This window comes from Alligator sinensis, unplaced genomic scaffold (genome assembly GCF_000455745.1).
Source record: "Alligator sinensis unplaced genomic scaffold, ASM45574v1 scaffold410_1, whole genome shotgun sequence".
In the NCBI taxonomy this organism is placed as follows: Eukaryota; Metazoa; Chordata; order Crocodylia; family Alligatoridae; genus Alligator; species Alligator sinensis.
In genome coordinates, this window is record NW_005841972.1 from 476,281 (window position 1) to 486,532 (window position 10,252).

The 10,252-nt window shown below is 44.7% G+C and overlaps 1 long non-coding RNA gene across 1 annotated transcript; it reads right to left on the reverse strand.

Moving 5' to 3' along the window:
• Positions 1 to 1,226: 1,226 nt before the first annotated feature.
• On the reverse strand, positions 1,227 to 9,972 carry LOC102383609. The gene is made up of 3 exons (XR_323470.1): positions 9,882 to 9,972; positions 4,538 to 4,669; positions 1,227 to 1,291 (listed from the first exon to the last, which is right to left on the reverse strand). It is a non-coding gene; the product is annotated as an uncharacterized LOC102383609 (long non-coding RNA).
• Positions 9,973 to 10,252: the final 280 nt, after the last annotated feature.

The window sequence follows — 10,252 nt, forward strand, 5'->3', positions numbered from 1 at the left end:
GTTAGGCACTCAGCCACTTCTTAGATAAATTCCTTCAAACCTTTGAATGGAACACTAGAGCTTAGATACTTCTTTATCTGTTAAATTGATGGTTTTCTCTAGTATGTCATCTGCTGGCACCTCAATTTATGATAGTACTTCATTGCTGTTACCAGAGTAGAACAAGTCTTGGACAATCCAAGGGGAGATCTTTCAAGCATTCTTGGCAGTGTAGGTTGATTAAATAAAATATGTAGCTTCTTAACAATGTCCATTACATACCAGTTCTCAGGTGTATGTTTTTGAAGTTGGTGCACACAATGACTTTATCATATTTCAGAATTATTCTTTCTGCCTTTCTTAAAACAACCAAACGTTTTGCTTGCGCATTTTAAGTGTTGGGTAAATGCGCTTATTAATGTGTCTATCTTAGGGAGTAGTTCTTTTGTCTCTATTGTCCCATTTAATTTAAAACCTAAAGTGTGCACATGCTCTGTGAATTGTTGCATGTGAATTTCCCCTACCGCTGTGCTGTTCATTCATTTAATTTATGTTAGTTTGTCCTGAAGTTTCCCACAGTTATTTCTGATCATGACTGCACTAAATAATTTTGCATTATCTGTACATCTGGTCATCTTACCTTTCCTGGAATATTAACAAACATACTGTATAACATCATTTTGAATATGCAGATTCATGGCATCACTATATTAATCTCCTGGCCTATTCATTACTACTCTCTGTTGTCATTAGATTCTAATTCATGATGTTCCATTATAACTTAGTGTCCTCAGCCTCCTGTGACCTTATATCAAGGAAGGTCCAAATAAATGATATTTAATGCTTCACCTTGCCCATTTCCCTTTTTCCACAAAGAATTCTAACAGAGGGGGTGGAAACAATTTTCCTGAAGAAAAGATGTGCTGATTTATCTTTATTACAGTTATGTAAGTCTAGACAATTGATAATTATCTTTAAATATTGCTTCAAATTACTAGGAGTAAGGTAACCTGGGAATTACAAACCAGGAAAACTCCTAATATGTTTAAATGCATGTGTGTAACCTTCGTGACTCTCCAGCCCTGGGGCACTATCTGACCTGAGTGATAGATAACATACCTGCTTCTTGAATGATAGATAATATATTTGCATATTTTTGCTAGCGGTTCACCCACTTCATATACATCTTCCATCACCATTACTGAATGCCCGCCAGACAGTTCTAGTGACTTGCTGCTCCTTAGTTTGTCAATTTGTGCCTTGCTTCTTACTCTGATAACGCAGGTTCTCAATGTGCTTCATATATTGTTACCTGGAGAAAATGCAGTATTAGGGCAAGCATCTTGTCAACATTTCTGGGGTACAAGAGTTGTTTGGCTTCACTCCAATGTGCTTGTCATCCATAAATGGTCTTGTTATCCTCTGCATATCCAGAATTGAATTTCTCATAAAGAATTTATCCTCTGTTATTCAGATGTCTCTGACTATTTGGTTTTCATATTCCCTCTTAGCCCAGGACACTTTTTACATCACAGTATATGCTCTTTTCTATTGGCTTCACTTGCCCTTGGCTTTTACTTTGGAAGGACCCCTAAATAGCCTATGTAATGTCTTCTATCAGTCTCTCTCAAATTTAAAGCTCCATTACCATTTTTCTACCTCTTCAAAATGAAATCAGTATAATCTAGCATAACCCTAAAAGTGTAGGGTTCACACAACAAAGGGATGTGCAGTGTGGTATTTAGTGTTTTTACTGTTAAGCCTACCTAGGCAGGCTTTGCTCCACATGCCATGCCAAGGATTCTATCCCTGCTCTGGCATTGCAATTTCAGAGTGTCTTCACCAAACAGAGTAAAATGCCCCCCAAATGTTAATGGCCCCCCCTGATATCCTTAAAACCATCTCTGCCATCTGAACAACATTTTTTTATGGGCAAGGGTGGGAGGTGGGTGGGAGTGAGAGGGCCTGTCACATTATTTCCTGAGTGCAATGCTTCTTGTGAGGAGCATTGTACTCTGCACTGAGGCTTCCTCACCAGCATCTCCCTCTTGTCTAATCAGGGACACCATCTGAATTTAGCTGCACTTCACCTTTCCATTTTACTTTTAGTTCTTCACTTTGGCTATTCCTTTAAGTCGGCATGTGCTACTGCATAGCCCTGCCTCATTTGTATCCTTTTACCCAACAATACTTCACTCCATAGCACACTGACAGAAAGCCCAGGAAGATTATACTGAAAAAAAATCATAAGCTCTGACTGATAGAAGTGACATCTGCTGTGGCTGCAGTGATGAGAGAATACATCTCAGGAGTGGTGACCTGGGCTCAGGTCAGTTGCCTTCATAGTCCCCTGCCCCCCCCGGACTAGTGTGCAAGGATTGCACACCTTATCCTAAGAAGGTCCTCGCCCTGGGTTGCTGCTTTAGTTGGAGTTTGCTCAGCATCAGTTAAATGGGGCTCTGAGGCAGCTGGAGTGAAAGACTGTCTCCTCAGATGAAGTCACACAGATCTTTATCTGCTGCTGCACTTTGTCTCTGAATGGACATGCTGTGCAGGTGAAATCCCCGGACTCCTCTTCTAGAGCTAGTGGTGAAGGACTGGGCATGCTGTGGAAATGTAGATGGGATCTTTGCACATGGAGAATGGAAAGGACTTGTGCCAGGGCTATGCAGCAGAAGCTGTTGTGTATGGTCTGTCCAAGTGTCCTGCCTTCATGGATTCTCCATGCCTTGGACTCCTCCACTTGAGAGCTTTCCCTAACACTCATCCTTTACTGCTTCAATTTCTCTCATGGTAAATCCATTCCTTGGGATGACATGCCTTCTGTTACTGTCCCAGCATGCTACTAGCATTGCAAAGAAGTTAACCAGGTTCTATCAGTACTTCTAGACCATGGACCCAAACACATTAGCCAAACCTTTAGTAGCCTTCAGAGTAGGGACTGGGGTGAACCTATAAGAGGCACTAAAGCAGGGAGCAGACCAGCATTGGGAACTATTCTTTCCTCTTTGTGTTGTTCCTGGTAAGCAGTTCAGTGTAAGTATCAGTCGGATTCTTTGAAATGAAAATAACTGATAAAAGTTTTGCAAATCCTCTACTCTGGCCCCTGCTGCTGGCCTGGGATGTGTCTTTTTCTGCTGCCTAACAAGCCCAGAGTGGCAGAGTTATAAATACATTATGTATGCCGGTGTCTGTCAGCCAGAGCCTTTTGTTGGTGCTGAATATGCCATGGCCAACAAAAGTGGACTGGATTAGCCACAGTGGATTAAAAGATTTTCTTCTTAGAGTTTACCTAATAATGTAACAATTCACATAGAAAGTCCCTTTGAAACCTACAAGACTCTGTTATTTTACCATCTGTGAGTTTGCTTTCTATTAGTATGAGAATATGATGGGGAGCTTGTTTTGCTGGTGGTGCTTACATTGGGGTAATACAGCCTAGAGCTCAAATTCCAGCTAACAACAAAAATAGAATGCATATTTCAAGAGAAGAAGCAGTAAAGAAAAAGTAACTGAACTTCTGTCTATCCTCTCTTTGCCTGTATCCTTTCTCCTCTTAGGCCAAAGGGCCCTGAGATTCAACAACTTAGAGGAGAAAAAGGAAACCCAACAAAGTAGGCTCAACTGCTAAGAAAGCATCCATCAGCCTCTGACTAGAGGAATGGGCTGCTGTGCTATTCAAGGTGTCCTGAGAGGTTCCAACTGAAATACTTATTTATTAATGACAAATTTTGGATCCTCAACTACTTAGTTTCTGAACTCTTCTTTCCCAGTTTCCTTCAGCTGCAAGCAGTCGTAGTTTGTCTGTCTCCATTCCAGCCATTCAACTCTGATTGCATTATATTAGCTGACTCTGTCCCTGACTGGCATCACATTTGCAGTATCCATTGCAAGATGGGTCACACAGCAGCAGCAGCGACACTAAGAAACATGGAGGGCAGCAGCAGCAGGGGAGGAAAGCTCCCCCCACTATCCTGCGGCTTTGCTGTCTACACGCAGCCGCCTCCTCTAGCTATCACAACAGCAAACACACACAACTATGTCCTGGCCCTTTGGCTTTGATCCTATAAAGGACTCCATTTACAAGTCATTAATAGCAGCCTTTGGAAATATCCGTCCTCAGAAGTCTCAAGTACTGAGATTTGGAGACTATGATCAATTTAGAAACCGCGCTCTTTCTTTCTTTTTGCAAATACACTTTTTAAGCAGCACTGACTTTGTGATGAATTGTCACATCATCCAAGACCTGGTGGGGGAGGGGGCCATGTGGGCGGCTGAAATATGGGTTGAGTCGCTCTGCAAGAGCCCAGCTGGGGGCCTTTGATGAAGCTGCTTTGAGAAATTTGATTTGAAAGGCCTACGATAACAATTTTGGGAGAATAGTTGAGCATTTTTCCATACAGATCTCTTTGTCCCTCATCCAAAGGGGGTTTTATTGTTGGTTTCGGGGGTAGGGGTGAAGGGGTCAATGGTGGCCATGGGTGGGGTGGGGCGATGGAGGGGGCTGCAGTGAGGCAGAACAATAAATGGAGATATAGGGAGAGTTGTATTTTCTCACCTGCCTGCCCTGCTGCGTTTTCTTCCCGCTGGGTTGTCACAGTCCGCCATGACGGGAGAAGCCGTCTTGTTTGTTGTCCGGAGCACTTTCCAACATTCTTAAACCTATTTCTCTTTCTTGGTAACTGTGTGGCTGGAAGATGGGAATCTTTACTTTATATTGCAGCTTTGGATCCTCAACCTGATTGGCTGAAGCCAGGACCAAATGATGGTCCTTCCAATCCTATTGTAACTATGGCAACCATCCCCTTCAGGCATCACTGATTTACTTATAATTGCTGGGTAAATAATCGAGACAAGCCACTTTCATCCCACACAGAAATTTTTCTTGCCTTTCTTTTTAGGAAGCCCTAAAGAACAGCAACACTGAAGCATACTTTCTCTTAACACAGTTGAAATAAGCTGCTGTCTCCCCCCAACCAGACGGCTTTCCCCTGCTGCTGCTGGTGTTGCTGTCGCTGCATCTGATCACACAATGACTTGATGCTGGGGCTTTTCTGTAGCTTCATACAGACTTCACCACCCTCCTCCTCCTTCAAACAGGAGGCTGCTTTGGCTCAGGGCTGGGGAAAGCACATGGGAACTTATGGCATTTCTGATGCAGGATAATGGAGCGATGGAAGGTATAAAATGGGAGGAGGGTCTGGGGACAGAGAGGCATCTCACATTTAAAGATCACAACATTATTTTTGAAAGATGGTGTGTCATCAGCTGCTTTTCCCTTTCATATGAATTTTACATTGGCTCATCTGGAGAGTGAGGATTGGGCCAAGTGATCCCTTCCCCCAACACACTCTCATGGCTGTTGGTACTATTAGCAATTCATATGGACCACCTTGCATTCGGTGGTTGCCTGAACACCATACTAATGCCTTGTACACCTCTTTCCCAGATGTAAAAGCTTCAGACAACTAGCAAGAAACCAGAGGAATAGAAACATGGCAGATTATGTGGCAACAGAAAGAGACTGAACCAAAATAATGCATTAGAACCGAGTGCTTCTCCACCATGCCCTTCAATACAGCAATCCTGCATCCATATGCCTAGCACAGCCTTCTCCTTGCCTCTGGAGGTTTTTGGCAAGACCACCTCACTTAGCACGAACAATAAGGTAGGCTCATGCTATGTCTGTGTCCTAAAGCTTGCCTGAGATTACCAACTCTATTGCTTTCCATTCTAGGTCACAGGGTTTTTAGCTTACATAATGGTCATACTCCAACTCAGTACTGAGTGGAGGCTTAGGTTCTGTGTTTCTTAGAGGCTTTAGCTGTTTGCATGGAGGTCTTGTGGAATGATAGTTTTACAAAAGTCTTGGTATTGTTGCGGAGGGAAGGAGTGATATTTGCCTAATATTTCTCATTAATAAGAATGATGATGATGACTGATGTAATTAGTCAAGGAAAGCTTGATTGTGAAGCCCATAGGCAAAGGAGTTGAGGTAAAGCAGGCTCAGGGTACTAACTGCTGCATTTCTGAGCATTTGAGGGTTTCAGTTGCAGAGTTATTTCTCATTTGTACCATGCTCCTGCATAGCAGTTCCTGAATTTTGTACGAGGAAAGAGAAGGAAGTAAGAACAGATGCACTTGGTTGTTGGAAAAAATCCACTGATATTCCCAGCCCTTCCATTACCATTGATGAGATGGGTCTTCCTTCCCACCTTGATACCCATTTAGCTGCTCTAGAAAATTTTTTATGGTAGGAAAGCCATCACAGGAACACGAAAGTTCAGCTAAGACCTGGGGCCACATGAATGTAGACTGAAATGTGTGTTCATAAGTGGAGCTGAGGGCCTGGATCTAGTTCCGTCTGCTTTGGACTAATAGCCCCATTTTTGCCTGCATGTTTCAATCTACAGAAAAGTGCCTATTCCAGAAAAAAAAAAAAAGATCTATGAAAAGCCTCAGGTGGCATTCTTGGATAATTCCAGAATAATCTTTCAGATCAAACATAAGTACGTGAGTCAAGATTGCTGCTCCAGAAACGGGAAAGGAAGTAGGCTGAAGAGCATGGAGAGGAATACAAATAACTGCTCATGTCTATACCCATGTTTTGATGTTTCCTGCCCTGTAAAAGTGTCTAAAGAAAAAAAAAAAAAGGCTGTGATAGGAGTGTTGCATACACAACCAGAAATTACATGAACCCAGACTACTTTATCTCATTGCTGTATGAAACAAAGAACGTGAGAAGCAGCATTCGTTGCTGTGCAGAATGTAGAGTGCATAAATGAAGACTCATCTTTGATCTTGGATGAAGTGCTCATGTCCAAAGGATCTGGGTGGTGCTGACCACAGCACATGCTAATGCTCTGGTTGCTGTTATTTTGAAGTGGGTAAATGTTTAAATAATGTAATGTAATTATTGAAATGCAAACTCTCTTGCTTTAATGCAGACCAGCACAGTGTTTGCCTTGATACATTTAGTATTAGAAACCAGGAATGTTACATACATTGTATGGGCCTAGAGATGGTTCTCTTTTAAGTTATATGAACTAGTGGTAACAACAGGTACCAAAAATCATGATCATAGTGCCCTTGCAGAGATTACTCTACAATATCCTATTATAAAGTATTACCATAGGTCAAGCCATTTAGACTGATGTGTTGAGTAAAGCCCAACTATAGCCGACTTAGATCTCCATCTGAGTTTGTCACTGATTTTTGAACCCTCAGCGGAAGGAATATTTTTCAGCCCTGGTTTTATCTTATTTAATTCATTTGTTTGAACATTTATGTCATAGGAGAAGTGTTTGGAGAACACTTGTTTGGATTGTCACTTTCCCTTCTTTATCCATGTTTTCTAACATGGGTGACTGGTGCCTCCTGAGTCTGGGGGGGCACCTGCAGGCGCCTCCAACGGTGTTGGCAGAAGGGCTGGAGCTGGCAGGCTCCTGCAGGCGCTGCTAGTGGCAGGGCCAGAGCTGGCGAGCTTCCACAGGCACCATCAACAGTGGCCCTGTTGGGGGAGGGGTATGTGTCCCCCCATGCCTCCCCTACATGTTACCTATGTTTTCTAACATGTCTCAGTAGTGTGTGAAATGTTTCTATCACAAAAATAAATTACTAGTATGAAGTGAAGGAACAAAGCAGCATACTGAGCGTGTTTACACATGCATTTGATGTGGGACCAGAATACTTTTGAGTAAACTATTCACGAGTAAACACTCCTGGGCAGGCATCTACACATGCAGGGATGTGGGAACAGATTTGCAGCTCCTAGCAGCAAACTGATCCCACTTCCTAGGGCCTTGCAATGGGCCCCTGAAATCCAATTATATTGGAATTTTGTTCTGGGAACAGACTCGGTTAGGACTTGGGTCAGTGCAGATGTAGTTAGACCTTGGCCTGGCTGTATGAACATTCTTGGTCATCTGGCCAGGTGCTGGGGGATTGGAAACTAGCTAATGTGGTCCCCATTTTTAAGAAAGGGAGGAAGGAGGACCCAAGTAACTATAGGCCCATAAGCTTCACCTTGGTCCCTGGGAAGATCTTGGAGAAAATCATCAGGGAGCACATCTGTGGGGTACCAGCCGGGGAGATCATGCTCAGGGGCAACCAGCATGGGTTCATCAAAGGCAGGTCCTGCCTGACCAACCTGATTGCCTTTTATGACCAGGTAACTAAATCCTTGCATGATGGTGTTGCAGTGGACAAAGTCTTTCTAGACATTAAGAAGGCCTTTGACACTGTCTCTCACCCCATTCTTATTAATAAATTAAGTGACTGTGGCATTGATGCCTGCACAGTTGGATGGGTAAAAAAACTGGCTGATGGGGCACACCCAGAGAGTAGTGGTGGACGGGTTGTACTCAACCTGGCGAGATGTGAGCAGTGGGGTCTCCCAGGGCTCAGTCCTCGGGCCCACACTGTTTAACATCTTCATCAGTGACTTGGACGAGGGGGTTGAACGCACATCATCCAAGTTTGCTGATGACACTAAGATGTGGGGTGAGGTGGGCACATTTGAAGGGAGAGAGAGGCTGCAGCTAGATTGAGACAGACTACAAAAGTGGGAGGACGAGAATAGGATAGGGTTCAACATAGATAAATGCAGGGTGCTGCTCCTTGGGAGAAGAAATCCACAGCATACATACAGGCTGGGGAGTTCCCCTCTTGAAATCACAGAGGCGGAAAGGGATCTTGGAGTCATTATTGACTCCAAGATGAACATGAGCCGCCAATGCCAGACCGCAGCCAGCAGGACCAGCCATACCTTTTCATGCATCCAAAGATGCATCTCAAGCCAATCCAGAGAGGCGATACTCCCCCTCTATGCAACATTGGTCAGGCCGCAATTGAAGTACTGCGTCCAGTGCTGGGCGCCACACTTTAAAAAGGATGTGGCCAGCCTGGAGAGAGTTCAGAGAAGGCCACCCACTTGGTGAGAGGGCAGCAGGACAGGCCCTATGAGGAGAGACCGAGGGACCTGAACCTGTTCATCCTTGGCAAGAGGAGGCTGAGGGAAGAGCTGGTGGCTGCCTACAATCTCATCAGGAGAGATTATCAGCAAATAGGAAGATCCCTATTCTCCCCAGCACCACCTGGGGTGACGAGGAACAACGGTAATAAGCTGATGGAGAATAGGTTTAGGTTACAGATCAGATAGCAATATTTTACAGTTAGGGTGGCCAGAATCTGGAACCAACTTCCTAGGGAAGTGGTCCTTGCTCCTACCTTGGCTAAATTCAAAAAGAGGTTAGATGATCACCTGTCTGGGGTCTTGTGAACCCAACATTCATTCCTGTCTGAGGCAGGGGGGCAGGCTAAATGATCTGTTCAGGTCCCTCCTGACCCTAGTTACTATGAAACTCCCCTTCACTCTCCTGCCATGTCTTCATGCTTCTTTGTGTTCTCAAAGAGGAGGTTTCCCCAGGGCTTCCCAGGTCTGGTCTATGTTCACAAACACTCTGAGGTGATGAGCTACTGCCTTAAGAGCTATTTACATGACTCCAGACCATCCCTTTATCATGCCCCATGCCTTGCAGATGTTATATACACATCTTTTGTTCACTCTGTTGGGGTCTCAGCCAATGCAGCTTCTGCCCCTATTTATGTAGGTAGGCCATCTAGCTCAGACCCACTGTGTTGGGGCTGGCTTTGAGGCACTACCTTCTCTCAATCTGCTCTGGGCCCCTGGCCCCATGTAGCTGTGCCCCTGTGGTGCCAGGATCTCCGGTCCCTGCAGCTGCATCCCCATGGCACTGGGCTCTCTGGCCCCTGTGAGCACTAATGAGGTCTCCATCTCCCCTATAGCCTCATCCACAAACCACCAGATTAAACTACAACATAAATAGTAAGTCCCTGGGCTATAACAAAGAAAAGTTAATGGAGGCCATTAGCCTTCTTACCCATGGGCTCCATGTCTCTGAGTCCCCACTGCCAGTTTCTCTCACTTGTAGAACTGCTGCAGCTTTGCTTGGAGCCTTCTAGAGTCCACCCTTTGTCCCAGCCTAGGCTCCTCTGGATCAGCCTAGGGCTTATATAGTTCTGGTCTGGGCCCTCTCACAGTCACCTGAGAGCCACAGTCAGCTGACCAGCCTGCAAGGCTTAGCCTTTAACCCCTGCTCTGCTGGCAGGCTTCGCTCTGAAGACTTGAATCTTAAAGGTGCTGCTCTGCTTCCTAGTAACAGGGCTAGGGTTCTCTGTTACAGGGCCCTGCCAGCTTCCCCACATACAGTGACTGCCTGCCCAGCCCCAATGCATTGTCCCAGGGACCTCA